General features: G+C 48.5%; 1 protein-coding gene across 1 annotated transcript in view; it reads right to left on the reverse strand.

Annotated features, from left to right (window-relative positions):
* Positions 1-22,780, reverse strand: part of BLK (BLK proto-oncogene, Src family tyrosine kinase) — a 71,704-nt gene that overhangs the window by 48,258 nt on the left and 666 nt on the right. The gene's annotated exons all lie outside the window — the stretch shown is intronic.

A 22,780-nucleotide genomic window follows, 5' to 3' on the forward strand; every position in this document is an offset into this window, starting at 1 on the left:
AATGTGGTCTGTATGTACAGTGGAATTCAGTCTTACAAAGGAAGGAAATTCTGGCACATGCTACAACATGGGTAAGCCTTGAAGGCATAGTGCTAAGTGAAATAAGCCAGACACAAAAGGACAAACACTGTATGATTCCACCTAAATGAAGTCCCTAAAGTAGCCCTATTCATCCACACAGATGGTAGAGTAACAGGCATCAGGGGCTGGGGGCTGGGTTGGGGAGTTAGTTTAATAGGGCTGCTATAACAAATATAGTTCTTGGGAAAATGGGAGAAGACAGAAAATGCACAGGACATACTAGATTGTCTCTCTCAATAGATCATTAATACATGTTCCTTGAGGAGGTCAGAAAGATCCTCTGGGAGAGACAGCGATAGGGCAACCACTGCCCTTCTGAACTTTGTTTGCACCGCAAGGGGGAAGGGCGGGCATGAGACCCACCCTCCAAGTGCAGGACTCAGGGGCTGTGAAGTCCCCACGGTGCAGTGTGGTCTGAGAGCGTCCACCACAGTGTCTGTTGGGCTTTCTGTTCTTTGTTACAGTGAGAAAGACATCAGGCCCTGGCACCCCCATTCTGCTTTCTGCTTCCAAATGGGACTACTCTAGGGACTCATTTAAATGGAATTGCAGTGTTTCTCCTTTGTGTCTGACTCTTTCCTCGTAGCGTCATGTCTTCGGGATTCATCCATGTGGCAGTATGTGAAGGAATTTCCTTCCTTTCAAAGGCCGAATGATATTCCATGGAATGTACAGGCCACAATCTGCTTATCCGTTCATGTGGGCATGAACCTTCATTCCATCTACAGTGCCTGACATCCCAGACACGCGAGCGCACACGCATCTCCACACCAGGAGACAAAAGCCTCCCAAAGCCTTTCCTACAGGCAATGCCCCTGGGTATTCTCTATTCTATATGATTTTGTTTTTAAAATGCCAGCAGGAGCCCACTCAATTCCACGAACAACTAAAGCAACAACCTGTTTGATTTCCTGTTTGAAGCCAGTGTTCTGAAGAACACAGACTGCAGGAAGCTGCTCTGGGCCGTCCCCGCGTGCAGCACGCCGCATATGACATGAGGCACTACAGTGGCGGGGAAAATTGCATTTTAAGCGCTGATACGATATTAGAAAAGACAAAAGTCTGAAAATTAAGGAGGTAAGCGACTGGCCTATAAAGACAGAAAAACGATGCAGTTAAAGAAAATGGAAGGAAGGGGGAAATAGAGGCAGGCACCCAGATGAGGGCAGCAGCAAACGAAGAAGCCAAAGACAGTAAAAGAATGCCCCAGAGAGACACAAGCAATTAAAGGGGAGCAGGGAGGACCCCCGTGCGCCGGCTGCTTACTTCGTCCCAGACACTCCCCCAAGCTCTGAGGACTCAGGTGGAGTCACTGACATGCCTGACCCCTGGCACTACCTCTCATCTCCTGTTCATCCTCAAAGCCTCCCAGGAGGCCAGCTTCCAGGCCTCCACTCTACAGGTAAAGAAACAAAGGCTGACAGAGGTCAAGCTTGCTCAAGGTCCACAGCCGGGAGTGGGGCAGGGAGGATGCAAGCCCAGGCCACCTGGACTTCCAGGATCCATCTTCCTTCTGTGCTGTGGCCACCTCCACCCAGCCCAGGGGACAGCACACCCCACTGGAGAGCTTCCATCTCATGGCACCAACCAGCAAAACAGGGCAAAACCCTGAAAGTTCTTGGTACATTGCGACTGGGTGTTTGCAGTGACTGCTGGCCCCTGTGGAGAGACTAGGGCAAGGAATCCCAGAGGAGCAGCTTGTTGGGGGATGTCGGGGGAGGGGGAGGACTCCAGAGGTGGCGAAAGTGATGTGTGTGCATTGACCCTGGAGTGGGAGCTCCCCAGGAAGGGGAGGGGGCTGAGGTCAGCAACTCCTAGATTTGAGCAGGTAGAGGTGGCTGGTGGGTTGGATCAGAAATGATCTGGGACTGTAACAGCTTCCTGGGCTCCTGCATGTGATACAGAAAGTCTGAAACAGGGCCAGGAATCTGTGTTTTTTACCCCTCAGCCTCGTTCTGATGCATAGCCAGGGCTGAAATGGAGCCCTCCTAAGCCTGCAGTGGCCCTGCTGCATAGGCATATCCATCAGCAACTTGCTAGGATGGGTCCAAAGAGCAGGCTCTGGGCTACTCAAGCCCAGAGGTGGGGGCAGTGCAGTCACAGGGGCTGGGTGGATGGAGAAGGCCCACAGTGGCAGCTGTGGCCAGGAGCAGCATCTCTGCACAGTGTCACTTGCACCCCAGCCTCTCTCCCAGCTGTTCCCCTCACTGCTCAGAGCTCAGCATGCAAGACGTATCCTCCACTGTGCTCTTACAAGGCTTCTGAGACCTGGGATGACCTGCTGGGCCTCAGATCCCTCGGGGAAGCCATTGCGGGGCTCTTGCCTATAGCCCCCAGACACGCTTGTCCCCGTGTTTAGCATCCTTCTGCCTTTAGGATGGGACTAAGATACCAATGCCCCTCTCATAAAGGACAAGCGGGTTTTCTCGCATTTGCTGGGGCACAGGAGCACCCCGTGGACAGAACAAGGCTCTATTTACTGAGTCGTGTCTTTCGGCTGAATTGGAGCAACCATTAGACTGAGCGACAGGTAGCACATGGTCAAGGTGACCAGGGATAGAGGCCTTGCCCAGACCCTGTTCACTTGAAATAACAAGGATTTTCCTCCGCTCATTTCCTGAGATACCGAAACAGAATGGTTCCTCGTGCCAGAAGGGAAGGTCCGATCCCCTTGGCAGATCCTATGTCATTATGAGTTTTATTGGGTTCAACATCATAAAACACCACAGCCATGGAGACCTATAAAACGCCCCAAACATTTCCCTCGCAAAAGTCAGACCAAGGAGTTGAATTCTTTCCAAGGCGCAGGCTTCTCCGAGTGAGGGGAGACTCTGAATCCACCTGGGCCAGGCCCAGCTGCTCCGTTACCACAAGTCCCCTTCACACAGAGTCCTCATGCAGCGCACGGCGGCAGTGTGGGCTGCCCACCAACCACACTTAAATCACATGGAATTCAATAAACGTCTGCAACCTGTTCTGAGCACCACTCTGTAACTCTGGCTGACTATTTAGAAGGCGTTTTGGGAATGCAATGCCTCAAAGGCCTCCCTGGATCACTTGGTATGAATTTTGCAGCCCAAGGTGCAATCTTGTACCAGTCACTTCATCTCATTGTTTCTGTCTCCTCTGTGCAATGAGGGCTGTGGGTGGATGGTCTCTGAGTTGCCTCCAGCCCTAACATTCAGGGGCTATGATTGTACCACAGATTAAGGGGATGCTGAGGGATAGACAGCCTGGGCTCTGCTCACAGCTGTGGAGGAAGAGGGTGGAATCTGGAGATGGTCCAGCCCCAGCACTCTTGTGCCCTAAAGGAGCCCAGGGGTAACACGGGGCTCCATCAGGAATGATGCTCTGGTTTCTCTTCGCCTCTCCACTCCCTCTCAGTCTCCACCAAGATCCACGAATCACTAAGGTCTTCATTGCTGCCAGCATCAACCTCGTACCCCTGCTTTTCCATCTTCCCCTCCCTACCATCGACACCCACTTCAAGACACAGAGGTGCCAGTTCCTGAGCCAACTGCGTGTGGTGCATTGAGGACGTGCCCTGGGACCCAGTGTGCTCTGCTGAGGCTCAAGGCCAGAGACCAATCTAGGTCGTGGGCATGGACAGGAGGGATCTCGTAGGAGGATAAAACAAGAAAAGTAAATATTTTATCAAGGACAAAAAAGAACTTCAAGAGAATCTTGCTTCAGCCTTCAATGAATAAATAATTCTTTTAGAAAGGCAATCACGTTATGTGGCACATAAGACCTTAAAATTGAATAATCTGGCCAGCTGCGGTGGCTCACGCCTATAATCCCAGCAGTTTGGGAGGCTGAAGTAGGCAGATCACTTGAGGTCAGGAGTTTGAGTCCAGCCTGGCCAACATAGTGAAACCCCGTCTCTACTAAAAATACAAAAAGTAGCTGGGCATGGTGGTGGGTGGTGCCTGTAGTACCAGCTACTCAAGAGGCTGAGGCAGGAAAATCACTTGAACCCAGGCAGGGGAGGTTGCAGTGAGCCGAGATTGTGCCACTGCACTCCAGCCTGGGTGACAGAGCAAGACTCTGTCTCAAAACAAACAAACAAACAAACAAAAATCCAAAAGCCTATGTAATTTGCAGTAAAAATTTAAAATCTCTCTGAGCCTCAGTGGCTTTACCTATAAAATGGAGGACGGAAATATGTTTTCTGCCTGCCTTGAAGGATCAAATTGATAATACTAAAATAATTTGTAAAACATGAAGTCCCATATAAAAATCTCTGTGGGGACCAAAATGTAAAACCTAAATGATTAGAACTGTTGGTCTTTCAGACTATCCACGTCTGGGTCAGACGGCTGACATGTTGTCAGAGTGATTTCAGGGCGGGGTTTAGGATGAGGAATTTTACGTGCTTATAAGGATATTGACTAGACCTTGTTAAGAGATTATAACAAGTTCTGCAAAAGAGCTAAACAAACAACGCAGTTCTTTGGTGTCCTCTATGGGTTTGCTTGAAGAACTAGTCTTCATTCAAGATGTCGTCCACACATCACCAGTTCTGTACCCGTTAAGTCATCCCTTCTTCTGATCCCGCAGCGCTTCTTACAGACCAGTAGCATAAAACTTGCATGTCTGCCTTCTAAAATAGACTCCTTCTGAGCTCTTCAAGGAATAGGCTTTTTTGTTTGGTTGGTTCTTTATCTTCGTATTTTCAGGCCCCATCTTACCACTTGAAACACTGTAGACATGCAGTAAATCTTTTTCTTCTTTGAATGAATAAATTAAATCATCAAACAATCACAGAAAACCCAAACGTAAGAAAATGCTTACTTTTCCACCTCCCGACAGCATCCTACTGCCAGAAAGAGTAAATAGTTTAATTTACCAAGACAATGGTGGAAAGATGTCATTCATACCCGCAACCAGTGTTATCCTAAGTATTGATTATGGAGCGTTAGCCAATACTTTGGAATCAAGAGGGCACATTGACCTCATGTTGAATGTTGCACTACATCTAAGATGGCCAAAATGAAAACATAATTTTCTCCTTTTTGTTGCATGACTGTTTGCCATATTTCAGGAAGTCCATCCCCTTTAATGACTGCCAGTTTTCAACAATAATAAGTGGGAAACCTAGCAGAGATGCCCAGAGGAAGAAAGGAGAAGAGAAATTGAATTACACCCCATGTTCTTTGCTCCAGGTATACACACTTGCATTTAAGGAAATTTAAGACAGAATTTCTAAGAGAGAAAGGAAATCAAACTTATTTAGGAAGTCAAAGTCACTCACTGGTGCCAGAGAGTCTGTTGTTAATAGAAACTGCTGTGTGAAGAGAAGAGGCCGAACTGTATTCAGGAAGTCAATGGGCTGAAGTCTTCCACGTGGTTGGGTGGAACTTTTGGGTTTGGTCTCTTGAATTTCAAGGTTTCTTTGGCTCCTTCAGTCTTAAGTAATAACGTCTCAGTTTGGTAAATACAGCTGACCTCCTATGGTGAATGCTTGCAGCAGGAAAGAACAATTAACCAACCACAATATTTCTGTGTCAGTCTGACTCCCTGGTGAGAAATGCAAAGCTTGTGGGGATTCATCTGTTTTAAAATGCCAAAACATTTCCTTTAGTGAAGAACCACGGACAGCCATAATCAAGGCAGCATCTCGTACTTGAACACATCAGCAATTAGCTTTGGTTAAAAAAGTAGAAATAGAAGCAACTGCCTTAACAAAGAGGCACTTTGTTTATTTATTTTATTATTTTATTTTTTTTTGAGATGGAGTCTCTGTCATCCTGGCTGGAGTGCAGTGGTGCGATCTCAGCTCACCACAACCTCCACCTCCGAGGTTCAAGTAATTCTCCAGCCTCAGTCTCCCGAGTAGCTGGGGCTACAGGCGCGTGTCATCATGCCTGGCTAATTTTTGTATTTTCAGTAGAGACGGGATTGCACCATGTTGACCAGGCTGGTCTCGAACTCCTGACCTCAAGTAAGAAGTCGCTGCCTCTCAAAGTGCTGGGATTACAGGCATGAGCCACCTCGCACGGCCCACAAAGAGGCACTTTAGCAAAGTGGGTGCGTGCACACAGACTTGACAGCAAGACAGATTGGGTTCAAATCCAAGGTTCCCCACATGCTTGCTATGTGCTTTTTGGTGAGTACTTCTGAGTTTCAGTTTCCTCATTTTAAAAATGAGGATAATATATTCCCCATCCCATTACTGGACCTCTGTATGTAGGCAAAGATCTTTCAATTTCTTTCATTTCAATCTCGGATTCCCAGAAAGGGGAAAAGAGACAGAGAGAGAAAGTTGGGTCTTTTAAAAAACATTTTTGGGGCCACAGCCCCCGTTGAGAACCTGATGGAACTACAGACGCTATCCCTATAAAATACACTTATCACATACATGTCAAATGTTGTGCCCAGCTTCAGGACCTCTCCCCCGACAAAGCCCCACAGTCATTCATGGACTTCTGATTAGAAACCCTGGTTTAGATGATGGGACAAATGCAGCCAAAGCCTTGGGGTTTGTTTCCTTATGAGTCATCTCATTTCACAGAGAGGAAAGTCTGCTCTCGGCCAAAGACCACATCAGTAACCCTGGCCAGCAAATATGGCTGTCAAGGAGCTGGAGAAGAGATGAAAAACTCAGGTCACTATCACACTGACTTCAAATGCGATTCAAAGCTCACCCTACTCCAGCCCCCAAATGAATGTTTCATCTCCCCACATCATCATCGTTCCTTGAAGGGATTAGGAAGGAACACTCTCCAGCTCCACGATGTAATTTAGAATAACTTTGCAAGCTCCATGTTATTTTTTCAATCATCACCTGCTATAGTGATAAAAAAAAAATATGGAAGCAAACGAAACACCCGATTGAAATGGTGATAGGAGAGTTCACACAGTGAAATATTATGCTAGGCCCCAAAATGATCATTTTAAGTCCTCAAAAGTGATAAAAAAATAGCAGTGGGAAAGATGCCTGTGTGATGATAAAAAGAAAGAAAAAGAAAAGAGAAGAATCTAATGTGTTACATTCTTTATGATTCCAGCAATGAAAACTGTGCATCAGATAAATCAAGATGAGTACCGCTTAGGTAAAAGTGTTAGGCTGGCGGAATTATTGATGGTTTATATCTGTTTTCAAAATTTTCTAGGACATTATACAACGTTTACAGTTTAAAAGTTGGGAGAAAATGACACATCTGTGCAAAATCAGGCTGTTCTTCCAAGTGGCTGTGGCCAGCCTGCCCCTCTAAGTGGTCCAGCTCTTTCTGTGGCTTCTTTGGTGATTAGGCTGAAAAGGCAGCCGGGCCGACACAGACCCGGCAGAGCCTCCCCAGGCTTAGACAACCACAGAACCCGAGCCGGGTGACTGGAAACAGTGGCAAGGGCACAGTCACATCGCAGCGCCCACCCTGCTTCTTATCAGCCCTCGTGCAGTTCAAGTCTGCCACATGGAGACGGGCTCATGGAAGCAGGCGGGACATTTCCATGTCTAAATCCATGTCAGCCTCTGATTTTTGGATTCACGTCATCCACGAACTGGCTGTGAGTCAGATATCAATGACCTGTCCAGGCCAACAACCCTGTGGGCTGTGGGTGGTTAAGTCCCTGGGCTGCCAAGCCCCAGGCCGGGCAGGCTTCCTGCTGGCATCGGCTGATGCTGGAAACAGACCTGGGGTCCCCATGACATCCCTTTGGGTGCTGTGAGGTTAGCTACTCCCACAGCAGCCACTGAGAGAGGATTGCCAACTTTTCCTGCAGTGTAGCCGGAGGGAGGGGTAGCAGCTTCAACAGTCAGGCGGCCGCTGTGACCTGGTTAAGGATTAGGGTCAGCACCTGAATCATTGTTGTGATGCCTCCTAAGTAATAGCAGCGCCAGCTGCACGCAGCTCATGGCCCACGTGCTCCCCACAGGCTGGGCTGCCAACGACCTCCTTTGCCTGCAGCTGGAGGGAAGTGATGAGTAGGAGGCACAAAGGGCTCCCAGCATTTCCTTCCCAAAGCTCTCAGTGGATGGGCAGGCACTTCCCTCGAGCCCTGAGAAAACCCCTCCACCACGGCTCCTCTGGCCTCTGCAAAAGTCAGCTGCTCCCTCATCTGATGGCCCCAAAGGGCAGGGCCAGCCCCCATCACAGTTGCATTTGGGTCGGAAGGAGAGATGGTTGCACACAGCTGACACTACGGCGGCTGCCGTATTTCTGCCCCACTGAGGCCCAGCACAGTGTCTGGCTTTCTGCATATCCCTGTAAGTAACGATTGACTAGTGACTGTTCCAATGCCAGGAGACCTGAAGGCAGAGGGAACGCGGGAGAGGACTGACATGAAGGACCTTCTGGCATAGGGTGGACAGAAGTGGAAAGCAAGGAAGAAGGGAAAAGCCGCTGGTGGGGGCTGGAGCTACTGTGTGGACAGGAATGCGGCTCACCAAGAGGGGCCCGAGGAAAGCCCCACACATGATGGCTTCACCATGGGGCCGTGTCTTCAGGCAAACTTGCGCCAGCGCCTCCTAGCAGAGGAAAGCTGTTCCGGGTCCCAGGTTTTCCGAGGCCTGCAGTCACCTAGCACAGGCCCCGTGTGAGCACAGCTTGAGCTCACCCGTTCTTGACTCTTTATCTCCCCCGAGTAGCTGTGCGTGTGTCTGCAAGCCACAGGTGATTTCACAGCATGTGCTTAGCCTTCGCACCGTGACACTCTTCTCTTGCCTTACAGTAGTGGCAGAGGCGGTGGTTAATGAAGGCAGACGGAAGGTTCAGAGCACTGGCGTTGGGGTCAAACAGTCCTGAGCCTGCACTTTGGCTCTGGTCCTTCCTAGCCCTGGGCCATCGGGCAGGTTCCTGATGACATCACGGGGCTGTTGTGAGGACGATGTGACTTTAGGGGTGAGAAGCACTCAAGGCCTGGCGATGACCCCCTACTTGACCAGCCTGCCTGATGTGCCACACAGAGCCACCAAAAGGCGCACTGGAAGGCCATTGACTCTACCCCCAATTAGCAATGCTGGGCCCTGAAGCCCAGAGAGAGGAAGTCACACAGCCAGATGGCAAGGCCAGTGCTCAGGTGTAGAAATGCTGGCTCGGGGAGAAAACTAGTTTGCCATGGACTGACTGTCTTTAGCAATCTTTTCCCTGCTCTCCTGGCCTCAGGTTCACCCTCTAGTCCTAATCCAGGTCACCATCCTGTTTCACTGTCATCTGCACCCTAGGCCTGGCTGATCTTTCGCACCCACTGAGCTGTATGTTGACATGGACCCAGTAAGCCCCCAAACCCCCAAGCTGGTCCACTGGGACTTTCTGATCGGCCTCTCCTAAATTCCAACTGCTTGGCCACTCCTTACCTGGACCTTTTATCTCCACTGGGTGCACTAAGCTCCTGTCTCTTCAAAGTTGTTTTAAAGCTTTGACTTGCCTTCTTCTAAAAGCTCCCAAAAGCCCTGCAGGGTGGATTGTGTCTTCCCCTGCAGTTGGGGTGGCCACCCCTGCCTTTCTTGGGGGCCATGACAGGCCGTTCCCCTGGCAGGATCCATTAGTGACATCTACATGGTGGTCCAGACCAGGGCCACTGCAAATCCAGGACCATTCCCAGGGGCAGGGTTTGCCATGGTAGGAAGGTAGGACATTCTGCCTTATTCTTCTACAATCCCAATCCATCGTCCTTCCAATTCTAACTGGTTGTCAAGATGTCCATGCTCCCTAGCCTGCCTCAGTTTCCTTCCCCACTTCAGTCTTTCTGTGCCACGGGTGTTGTTACTTGGCTCCCGGCTTTGTAAAATCACAGTGTACTGCATGTTGGAAAAAACATCAATGTCACAAGTTCAGTGATGCTTGCACATTGCTCTGTCAGCAGATGGGACAGGCCATCTGCTTTTCTGAGACTGTTATTCCTCCTATTTATTATTTTCTCTACCCATGCCTGAACCCATTCACGTTGGTTCTGCACCCATTGTCACAGGGAGGCAGAAAGAGAGACACAAGAACTTTCCTGCTTTCGGCCCGTGATGCAGATGTGACTGACTGAAACATCTTGTTGAGTCAGCTTGGGCAGCTGGAGCTCAAGTGGCCTCCTTGAGAGTCCCATCTGGGGGGCCCCGGAGTGGGAGGATGCATTCCTCACCCTGGGACGTGGCCCGGAATCTCTGAGAGGTGGCTCGGCCAGGGCCAGAGGCTGGCATGACATCCTGGCAGCCCCCTGCATGGACTGATGACAAAGACCAGATGGGCCACCCTGGAATTCCTGAGACTCATGAGGCTCCCAGAACTTGCACCGCACCCTGGAGAAAGGGGTGAAGATCCTGAGCTGAGAGGTCAGTTTCCTCTCCCCAACAGAGACGTAGATATTACTAAATAGATTTTCTATTTTTGCGCACCAAGCTGTGGACTGAGATTCACACTCAACATACATAAATCCAGTCTGTCAGTCATTCACCTGAGCCTGCCCACACCCCTCCGGAGGCCAGGAACGCCCTCATAAGAAGCCTAACCCACCCTTCCACCCTCCAAGAAACTAGTGCCATTGCCAACAATTGCAAGGATTCAGCACATTCTGTTGTTTTCTTTTTTTCTAAAAAATGATAAATGAGCCAAATACATCCCTGAGTGTCTTCAGGCTGTGACCTTGGGAAGGCAAAAAGCCCTGGCATTGTTCTCCAGGTCTGCAAACAGGACATAAAAGAGCTTCAAGCACATTCAAGGTCACCTTAAAGACACCCCATGATGTGGCAAAGAGATAGCTCCGGAGTCAGGCTGGTCACCTTCTGCATGACCTCAGGAAAAGTACTCAGCTCTCCAGGTGTGCAGCAGGGAACCAGGATGAAGAGCCATGTGCACCTGGCACCTGGCCCAAAGCCTGTTCTACTGTCTGCCTCCCTGTTGGGCCCAGTGTGGGAAGCGATTTGTCATGCCTGGCGGGGACAGGGGCAGGGCGAGAGGAAGATGGGGAGAGGTCTTATTGGAGGTAGGGACGTTAGGACTGGACCTCCAAGAATTCACAGAAGCTCTCTGAAGGAGATGGGCATTTCAGGCAGGGAGTGGGGTTGGCCAAAGCTCTGAAGTGTCATGTGTGTCAGGGAGTCCTCAGGGACAGGACAGATGGGCCCAGCGTTCCTGGAGAAGAAAGGAGACCCAGACTGTCCACTCCCTGGAGGCCTCAATGGGAGACTTGGCCCTTGTTCTCAAACATAGAGGAGTTTATGGTGGCTTTACCCTGGGGGGTGATAGGGCCACATTTCAGTTTTAGAAAGACCTTGCCAGTCACACATGGGATGAATTGGAACATCAGATTCTGAAGGCAGATAAATGAGCTCCAAGGATGCAGAACTGCCCAGTCTAGAGGGGGTGAGGGGCTGAATGAAAGCAATGGAGCTTGGGAGCAAATTTGAGAAAGGAGAGAACAGGTGTTATTGCAACTTTGCCCTCACTCAGGGACACCGACCAGATGCTACGGTTGACCCTGCATTGAGATGTGAGTGTTCAGGTCACCCTCTGGCTTGGCAGGTCACCATGCTGGGCTCGGGGACAAGGGGTGGTGGAAGCGGGTGCTGTCTCCCATCTCCAGGCCCATTCCAAGTAGAAAACAGAGACCTCTTGCCATTTGACAACAGAAAACTTTGTACAGTAGAAAGAATAGAAAGAACTTTGCAAAGGATGGTACTCCAGCAACTAGATTTCTACAAAATAGATGAGGCTTGGGAAACTTTATGGCGCATAATTTATTTGTTCATTTTTGTTGCAATGATACTTGTCATGGTAGGTGGTTTTGCTGTTGTCTTTGATAAGCGTGTAGATGTACCTGTATGTGTGCCTGTGTATCTTTGTGTGTTCCTCTGTGTCTATGTATTTCTACATGTCTGTGCATGTGTGTATATGTGTGGGTGTCTATGTGTTTCTGTGTGTGTTCTTGTGCGTGTGTGTCTGTCTCTGTGTGTCTGTGTGCATGTATGTGTCTGCACGTGTCTGTGCATGTGTGTTTGTCTGTGTGTGCATATGCTCTATATCAATCACCCCCTTGCTTGAGATATGGCCACAGAGATGTCCTCATTTTGGTCTTTCTTGTTGTAAAATCCTTGAAACAGAGTCTGCATGGGCCACTTAGGCCAAACGCCACATGCTAGAGAGTGCCAGGGTGCCCAACACTAAATATGCAAGCACCCTTATCAGGCCCCATCTCAGAGGTGGGGACAGGGGCACACTCCTCAGTCACTTAGACTGTCCTCGAGCAGCAAGTCACCACATTGGAGACGTTTTTTGAGCACATGCTCCATGGAGCCTGAGCTAGCAGACCCTCCCACCTGCAATTAGCTACAAGTATTTAGCTATGCAGATTGATAAAATATATTAAACGCACGTCCCTGTGATGGCATTACACAGACTCGGATAACCAGCTCCTGAAGGTGCCTACTTCTCTCCATTCAGATTTATGCCTTCTTCCTCAGTCGTTTGTCAGCAGGTCTTCAGTCAACAAAAGGAAGACAAAACATCAAGATGTCAATTTTCTTACACGCAGGTCATTTGGACAGTCCAAAAATAAATAGGAGGAGGGAGGGAGAAGGATGGAACCCCATCATGAGAGGGTGGCTTTATGGGCAGGCAGCAATTAGGGGAATCTGATTCGAAAACAGAAGGTTCCGTGCTGCCAAGGTGTGGAGCCATGAATGTATGGCACATGGCCCCCCCACTGCAATCCGTGCTATCCCTCTTCAAGGGGCCTTGTAGAGAAAGGTTTGAAACCCTTTCCTTGGCCACAAAGGAGTGGCTGTTGTGCAGGTGAGTGGGATCCTTCTTTCTTTCTTTTATTTTTTTTGGAGATGGAATCTCGTTCTGTTAGCCCAGGCTGGAGTGCAGTGGTGTGATCTTGGCTCACTGCAACCTCCACCTCTTGGGTTCAAGCGATTCTCCTACCTCAGTCTCCTGAGTAGCTGGGATTACAGTTGTGCACCACCACACCCAGCTAATTTTTTGTATTTTTAGTAGAGACGGAGTTTCGCCATGTTGGCCAGGACGGTCTCAAACTCCTGACCTCAAGTGATCTGCCTGCCTCGGCCTCCCAAAGTACTGGGATTACAGGTGTGTGCCACTGTGCCTGGCTGTGAATGGGATCTTTCTAAAGCCAGGACCCAAGCTCCAAGAAAGGCTGGGGGGACGTTAGTCCCAGGGTAGATCCCTTCGTCTCCTGGCCGGGAGCCTCTCTGGGGCTAGTTTTGATTCCCACTTGCTAGTTCCCACAGGACACTTGTCTTGGTGGCAACATGGGGTGCAGGAGCCTGGGAAGATGCCCTTGACCAGCAGGGGAGGGTGGGAGCCGGCAAGCCTTTCACTGCAAGCCCAGGGAGGCCAGCAGCCCCGGCAGAGGTGAGGCCCTGGCAGGAAAATGGGCAGAGTGGCCCCTTCCATCCTCCACACCTGCACATAGGAACCCCCAGCCTGGTGATCCAGAGAGCAGGTGTCTCCTTGCCAGTCTCAGCCCTCAGACCTCGCCAAGGAAGAGCACCCTCTGCTCACTTCAGACAGCACACAGAGCCCCGGTCCACTGCAGGAAACTGCCCGGCCACATGCTTACACTGACCCAGTGGCAAAGGTCTCTCCAAAAAGGGTCACCCTGCATGAGGCTTGGGCACAGGATGGAACAGAAAAAAAAGAGCACCCCTTGTTGACACAGGGGCAGGTGACAAAGCTGCACCTCTCCCTTTGGGAGTTACCGGATGTCAATCCTTCCTGTGCCAGCACCCCCAGATCTTTCTGATCTGATGAAACCGGGTAAAAGCTTCTTTGCAGAAGAATGCCCACCTACATACAAACTCGCATCCAGGATCGGGAACTGACAGGCTACCTGGGGACTCATCAGGATCCCAGGGGCTGGAAGGTCAGAATCAGCTTAATCCACTAAGTGCAGAACATTAAATGTCTTTTTAGATGCTACCTGTGGTTGTGTGCTTCACACATACACAAACATTCTTTGCACTTGAACAACCTCAAGCATCAGGACCTCCTTACGTTTTGCACCCCAGGTGTGTCTTTACCTCCCCCTGGTCCTGGCTCAGCATCCCAGGTATCAAGGTGTGCAAAGAGGCCAACAGAGAGTGGGGATGAGAAGGCACCCAAGAGGGCATTCTTGTATCACATGGTTGTGGAAAACAGCAGCCGTTTGGTGAGTGGGGACTTGCGAACCCCACAGTGGCTGGCAGCAGCTGGTGTAGGGACATGACAGCCATAGGGACAGGTTCTCCATCCAGGCCCATAGACCCACCCCCGTTTCCCTGCCACCAAGCACAAAGCAGGGTCACCCACCCAGGCCTCTACCGTCAGGCTCAGGATTCAGGAGAGCCCAGAAGGCAAGTTATTCTCCACTTGTCCCCACTCAGCTGTAGACCCTGATCTACAGTGTGGCCTCGAGACACTCTGTCTCCCTGTCGGTGACGCACTGGGGGCCAGCTTGTGCCCGCATGCAAGAGCTGATTGAATTTTGAATTTTGTGAGTTGAATTATTCAAATCATTATGCAAGATTAAGGTATAAAAACTGTATGGGCCGGGCATGGTGGCTCATGTCTGTAATCCCAGCAGTTTGGGAGACTGAGGTGGGTGGATCACTTGAGGTCAGGAGTTCAAGACCAGCCTGGTCAACTTTACTAAAAATACAAAAATTAGCCAGGCATGGTGGCGGGTGCCTGTAATCCCAACTACTTGGGAGGATGAGGCAGGAGAATCCCTTGAACCCGGGAGGCGGAGCTTGCAGTGAGCCGAGATCATGCCACTGCACTCCAGCCTGGGGAACAGAGTGAGACTCCTTCTCAAAGAAAAAAAAAAAAAAGAAAGGAAAAGAAAAAAAAAACTGTATGAAATTAAAATGATAAAAAATTAATGTTAAATCACACAAGATATAATTAAATGAATTCTATTAAAGCAAAGGTTATAAATACTTAAACCTTATCACTTCCTAATTATTTTTACTACATCTTAATGATAGCTGTGCTTTGAGGTTCTTTAATTGTGTCTGTAAGGCGGAAATACTCTATCATGCTATGCTACTGCGCGTCTCAAACCCATGTTCACACAAGTGTTGGCGACTTGAAATTGGCCCTGGTGGAAGTATTTACATAACAGCAACAGGCAAATGCTACAGGTTGACATTGATTTGTTTCGTGGATTTTCTATACTTAAAAGGGCATCTTCCCTGTAGCTAGAACACTGTGAGTAGCACAAAACATTGAGGAAACTTTTATGAATATTGAAAAACTATTATCCAATTCAGCAAAGAAGCTGCTCATGGCACTAAGGCTGCAGCCTGCCCCACGTCTTTGTTGTTTCACTTTGATCTGCTCCTTAACATGAATGAACATTTCAGTGTTTGTGCCGACCCCACACTTGCTCATCCACTGCAACCATTGCTTGGCTATAGATATGACGGTGGCAAAGACACGAAAGTTTTCTATGATACTCAATTGCCTATGCAGTATTTAGGATAGGGACTATTGCATACTTTGTTATTACTTGCAAATTAAGTGCTATGCATCCTTTATATCAGTACATGTTACTATAAATTATATATGTATACAATACATTTGCTTCCCGGAAAGCTGGTTGTTAAACGTTTACCAGCAAGCCATGCTCTTTGTCTACAAGATGCCTATCTTGATCTCACACTGGCAGGTGCCAGCAAGCCCATCAGATAGACGGACAGACACCACAAAGTAGAAATGATTCCTTTCCATGCTAATGTGTAAAAAAAAAAAAAAAAAAGGAGAGTTTAGCCTTTCCTATAAAGCACCAAATAAAATCAAGAAAATGGGCTATGACTTTTGAACTTATTTTTATGTGTAACACTTTAAAAAGTATACTTTTATTTATTCAAATAAAATAAAAAATAAAATTAAAAGTATCATTTAATTTTTTATTTTTTTCACTCTGTTACCCAAGCTGGAGTGCAGTGGCGCGGTCTCAGCTCACTAGAATCTCCACCTCCTGGGTTCAAGCAGTTCTCCTGCCTCAGCCTTCTGAGTAGCTGGGATTACAGGCACCTGCCATCAAGCCTAGCTAATTTTTGTATTTTTAGTAGAGATGGGGTTTCACCATGTTGGCCAGGCTTGTCTTGAACCCCTGACCTCAAGAATCCTCCCACCTTGGCCTCCCAAAATGCTGGGATTGCAGGTGTGAGCCAGGGCGCCCGGCCGAAATAAAAAGTATTATTTAACTTAATGTAAAAATCCAATTGCACCACAGAAATGGCAGGAATAAAAGAATCTTAAAATAAAATAATTTTATATAATCTTTAACAATAAAAGGTAGGGTCAGGCATGGTGATTCACGCCTGTAATCCCAGCACTTTGGGAGGCTGAGGCAGGCAGATTGCCTGAGCTCAGGAGTTTGAGACCAGCCTCAGCAACATGGTGAAAACCCATCTCTACAAAAAAAAAAAAAAAAAATTAGCCAGGCGTGATGGTGCACACCTGTGGCCCCAACTACTTGGGAGGCTGAGGTGGGAGGATTGCCTGAACTGGGGAAGTAGAGGCTGCATTAAGCCATGATTGCACCACTGCACTCCAGCCTGGGAGACAGAGCGAGACCCTATCTCAAACAAACAAAAACAAAACAAAACAAAACAAAGAAACAGGCCAGGTGAAGTGGCTCATGCCTGTAATCCCAACACTTTGAGAGGCCAAGGCAGGTAGATCACTTGAGGTCCAGAGTTTGAGACCAGCCTGACCAACATGATGAAACCCTGTCTCTATCAAAAAAAATACAAAAATTAGCTGGGTGTGGTGGTGCACACCTGTAGTCCTAGCTACTCGGGAGGCTGAAGTGGAAGAATTGCTTGAACCCAGGAGGCAGAGGATGCAGTGAGCCGAGATCAAACCACTGCACTCCAGCCTTGGCAACAGAGTGAGACCTTGTCTCAAACAACAGCAACAACAAACCCCCAAATCAATCTAAGGTGGAATATGTGTAAAAATAAGCTATTTCTATAACTTCAATAGACTCACAGCTGGACATTTAACTGCAGTTTGGCTCCCTCAGTGAATTTTTCTGTTTTGTGCACAGATAGGGAACTAATCCTTAGTGGGCACCCACACTGTATATCAGGCTCTTTCAGAAATGCTGTCCTGCTTGTATTTGTTTATTTATTCATTTCCTGATGTTTCCAGAAAAGATTTGAGACCACTTATAAAAATACATACAATACAACAGGATAGAAAAATAGACAAAGAAATTAGACCGAAGGGTAAGTTAGGGGCAGAAAAAAAAATTGTGTATAAAGCTGGTGCGCGGAAATACAGACTGTGACATGCTGTTACCCAACTGCTGGTGGTTAGATGCAAATTGGGTTCTAAGTGTCCTGGAGTCCAAAGCACAGAGAAGAAAACAATCAGTTTGAAGAGTCACAGTGTCTGTAAGACATCCATTGCTCCAGGGAGGCATGGATTTCCTGGATCTGGAAATCCATGATTCCAGGTCCATCTGGAGATCCTCCCCGGGCTCCTTCTATGGAGGTCCCGGGTGGAATGGCGAACAGCTTAGCGTCATCTCAGCAATAAATGCCACCGTGAGTTTCCAACCTCTGTTTCTTATTCAGCTTTCAGCACAAGCCACAGCAATGTACCCATGCCAAGAAAGAATGTCCACATCTGACTCAGGAAATGAGATTCAGCATCTCAAGCACTGTGAGATCCAACCATAGAGCTCTTGGACTGACTATCTGGATACAGTGGAAGTTCCCAAAATACAGTTACGCATTGCTTAACCACGGGGATCTGTTCCGGAAAACGCGTCATTAGGTGATTTTGTTGTTGCGTGAACATCGTGTACAAAACTTAGGCGGTAGAGCCTGCTCCACACGTAGGCTGTGTAACATAGCCTGTTGCTCCTAGGCTCCACACCTATACAACCTGTGACTGAACTAAATACTGTGGGCAACAGTAACACAGTGGTGAACATTTGTGTCTCCAAACATAGAACAGGCACAGTCAAAATACAGTGTCTTCCTCTTATGAGACCACCATCATATATGCAGTCCATCATTGACCGAAATCTTGTTATGTGTTCATGTCTCTCAATCTTATTAAATTTACTATCTCTTTTGAGAAACAACACCCTGCTCTCCTTTTTGAGATTTCAAAATGAATATTGGGCATAAAAGTATATCAAAGAAGTTGTCATGTAAGATGTGTCTTTTTGAAGTACAAGGACCCCCTGGTGGTTCTGACATTGAGAATTGAGGGCAACCTGTAAGAAATGTTGCTCCTCAGCTTCAACTCACCTAAAAATCAGGGCTTTGTAATTTAATTCTGATAATCCTGTGATGTGCTATTATCAATGAATAAAAAAATAAGACTGAGAGGGTATAATTAACCTACCTGAGCTAGGTAAGCCTGCTAGTATATAGTGGGACCAGACTATTGTCATCTCAGGAAGGCACACAGTGACCTGCTCACATTGCCAGGGCTGGACCTTGTACTGGAGCCCTCTGGTTGACAAGGCCAGCCGTCTAACCACTACACTGAAGGGTGGGACTGCTCAGATGTGGCTGCTTTGTCTGACTTCTGTGTCCAAGTCCTTTCCACTTCCTCATATCCACAACACACTGAGAAAGAAAATTAAAGTATCCTTCCTAGATATTTAACTGGGTGATTCCAAACATTTTGAGGCTCACAGACCCCTTTGGGAATCTGACAAAAACTGTAAGTACCTACCTACACAAAAGCTTGCTTACAAGTTCAGGGAGCTCAGAGCACCAGGAAACTCATCAGGAATCCACGGACTCAATGCTCAGGACCCACTTCATCCGTTAAGCGCAGAACCTCAAATGCCCTTATAGACACCTCATGGCATTGTGCGTTTCACACATACACAAACCTTTCCTGCACTTGAACGACCTGAGCCTGGGAGCCTCCTTACATTTGGCATCCCAGGTGTGTCTTGTTTGCCTCCCACTGGTCCAGGTTCAGCATCCTAGGTACCAAAGTGTGCAAAAAGACCAGCAGCGGGTCGTGACGAGAAGGCACATGAGAAAACTTCCTTGCATACAATGTGGGAAGCACCAGTCCTTTGATGAAGGGGTTGCACAAGCCCCACAGTGGACGAGGAGGAGCCTCCTCTATGTCTTAGGCTCTAGATCCCCATCCCATGGTTCTGTTCTGTTCTCATGTCTGAGCTCGGGGGTGGGTGCAACTGCTCCCACTTCACACTCCCAGCTGGCAGGTGCAGAGCCAGACAGACCTGGCTGGCAGGAAGCCCCAGTGCTTTCCTCTGTACCACACTGTCTGCAGGAAGTGGAATGTGCCAGGGGCCTCAGATGCGTCTTCTCTTTCTTCCAAGGGTCCTGTCAAAACCCCAGCATGTTGATGGCACTGGAGTATACCACAGTTAGGGATGATCATTCAATTATCTTTGCTTTTCCTCTTTCAAGCTTTCATCCTCATGTCTTAACCTGGATTTTCATTCAAGGTTTTGCCCTTGTGTCTTTAACTCAAGAACCACTTTACCAGATACCCCTGATGGGCCAGTCACTGTGCTGGGTGCTGGAGCCTCGAGGCACATGTAGGGCCTGTCCTTGTCCTCAGGCACTTCCCAGAGAACGTGGCAGGCCTGCAACCCAGAGCCCTGGGCGTGTGCTGTTGGTTGCTGGGGACACACAAATGGGCTTGGGCACTGTAATTGGGAGGAGACACTCTCACCTGCGCTGGATGTCAGAGCAAATGCGAGTTGCCTAGGTGGGAAGGTGGGGAAGGGATTCAGGCAAGCAGGAGCATGCCACAGAACATTCCAGAAATGTGAGGGCTGCTATGGGGTAGCAGCAGGCTGGCAGTGGAGTAGCAGATGTGACAGGAAAGGCACTTCAGCCCCACGTGTAATCACCACCTTTTAGCTGTGATTTTCCTGTAAGAGTTTTGTGATTGATTTCCATCTCAGTATCTTGAGATTTCCATCTACGTGCTGTCTTCCTGTAGCTTCATCATTCTTTTTTCCTCCTCACCTGCTTCGGAAGCTTTTCTCTAATCAGGCGCAGCATCGCCTTTGAGCAGGGCTCACCTGCTCTGCTGGACCTGCAGGGGGGGCCAGGTTTCTCTGTCTTGCTGTTACCTCTCCACATACATGAACCCTGCAAGCCAGGATGCTGGCCACCGGTGACCAGTCCCCAAGGCTGCAGACCCCAGGCTGCAGGTGGGCTCACAAGGTCAGAGTCCTCACTCAAACAGGAGCTGGCCCTTTGAGTCCCCTCTCTACATCCTGGAGGCCACAGTTTACTCTCGAGGAAGGTCTGTCCAGCCCAGCTCACAGCCACTTGGCAGACCGGATTCTATGAGGCTGGTTGAGCCCAGAGGACAGCAGATTCCATCTGGCTGGAATGCTGCACTCCCCCAGGGGCCTGGGTCCTTACTCCCTCCATTCCTGGCTTTCTGCTTCCTTCCTGGAGAGGAGTCAGGTCTGGGTAGCTGGGCCTGTGCTTGGGGTGCCAGGAGCCTGCACCAGTGCAGTGAGTTTGGCTGGGTAGATGAGGCTGCATTCAGTCCTGCAGCCCCTGCCACAGAGCAAAGGCTCAAAAATGCATGCTGGGGCTGGGCGCGGTGGCTCACACCTGTAATCCCAGCACTTTAGGAGGCGAGACGGGTGAATCACGAGGTCAGGAGATCGAGACCATCCTGGCTAACACGATGAAACCCTGTCTCTACTAAAAATACAAAAAATTATCTGGGAGTGGTGGTGGGCACCTGTAGTCCCAGCTACTCGGGAGGCTGAGGCAGGAGAATGGCATGAACCCAGGAGGTGGAGCTTTCAGTGAGCCGAGATCTTGCCACTGCACTCCAGCCTGGGCAACAGAGCGAGACTCCGTCTCAAAAAAAAAAAAAATGCATGCTGGGCCAGTCGCAGTGACTCTTGCCTGCAATCCCAGCACTGTGGGAGGCCAAGGTGGGAGGATGGCTTGAAGCCAGGGGTTGGAGACCAGCCTGGGCAACAAAGCGAGACCCCATCTCTTCAAAAAATAAGATTAAAAAATTAGCCAGACACAGCAGCATACTTGTGGTCCCAGCTACTCAGGAGGCTGAAGTGGGAGGATCGCTTGAGCCCAGGAGGTCAGTGCTGCAGTGAGCTATGATCTCTTGCCACTGTACTCCAGCCTGGGCGACAGAGCAAGACCCCATCTCTGAAAAACAAAAAACATGAACAAAAAACAACCCCCACAAAACCCATTGAACAACACGACAACAAAAAAATCATCCATGAGAAATACCATGAAGAGAGGCAAATACAGAGCTATTCTGGAGTAAGGTAGGGGTTGGGAGAGAGAATGATGCATGGTCAAAAATGCAAAAGGCCTGCTATATTCCAGAATGTTCAAAGAGTGGGTGCGACCGCCAGGCCATGAACGCCAGTTTTCCCAAGAATGCTCAGGATTTGGCTACTTCTGCTTTGAGGAAGAATGAGTCTAATTTTTCTTTTAACTCTTTATTTTGAGGTAATTTTAGATTTGGAGAAAAATTACAAGGATAGTACGGAGAATTTCCATATTCTCTTCACCAGGTTCTTCTAATGTGAACACCTTACCTAACCATGGTACGTTTGCCAGAACTAAGGAGTAATTGTTACCATAGTATTAGCGAGACCCCAGACCTTGTCTAGATTTCACCTATTTTTCCACTAATGACCTTTGTGGTGTTGTTCTGGGATCCAATACAGGATGTGAATTCTGGGTTTGGGTGTCCTGACCATCATGTCTCCTCTGATCTGTGACACTTTGCTTGTCTTTCTTTGTTTTTCATGACCTTGACATTTTTGAAGATGAAATATGATATGGAATCTTCCCCAATTTGGATTTTTTAATCATGATGCTTTCTCACGATTAGACTAGGGTTATGAGTTGGTGGGGAGAACCGCACTGTCGTGGCAGTTCACAATAGCAGCCCAGCTTATTCCTGGTGATGCTAAGCTTGATCCCTTGGTGAAGCTGGCGTCTGCAGGTTTCTCTACTGCAGAGCTACTATTTCTCCCTTTCCATACTCTTAGTCCAGGCCTCACTCAAGGTGAGGGGAATTAAGCCCCCCTCTCCCGAGGGAGGAGGATCTGCACATATCATAGCAAATTCTTCTCTGTTACTGTGAACACACGATTCCTTAGTTCCTTGGTAATGTGGGTGGATGAGGGTGAACTTCATCCACCCACATTACCAGATAAATGGAAATATCGTCAAAGCCTTACAATTTAAACAAATCCTTTCAAAATATGTGATCAACTATGCTTTCCTTTTCACAGTTGGTGTTTCCTGGCGAAATAGATCTCTTAACCAAGAAGATCATCATTACATCTATTCAGTCACCCCATCCCTGAATGGCTGAAACATGGAACAACTTCATTCAGAAACAAACAAAATAAAACGAAAGCAACAATCAGTCATTTGCTTTGAGCCAGATGCTCCCCGCGCGTGACCGCTGACCTCTGTCAGCTCTGTGCAGTCAATATCACCTCCTATCAAGAGGCCAAGTGACTCGCCGGGAGCGCAGCGGTGGCCTGTGTGTGCCCACTCAACCCCCTCTCCACATCCCACGTCCTTTCTTTCCTCTGTGGCACATTCACTGCCTTTTCCAAAAAGCAGAATCTACCCTGGATGGATGAACTTTTATAAATTAAAATTCTCAAAACTGGAAATGCACAAACCACGGAGCAATCTATTCATAGCTTAGGCAGCGATCCTATTCACGCCTCTTCCTCCATCTGTGGCACCCACAGCAATGTCCTTGCCTGCTTGCCCCAC

This window comes from Theropithecus gelada, chromosome 8, assembly GCF_003255815.1.
Source record: "Theropithecus gelada isolate Dixy chromosome 8, Tgel_1.0, whole genome shotgun sequence".
Lineage (NCBI taxonomy): Eukaryota > Metazoa > Chordata > Mammalia > Primates > Cercopithecidae > Theropithecus > Theropithecus gelada.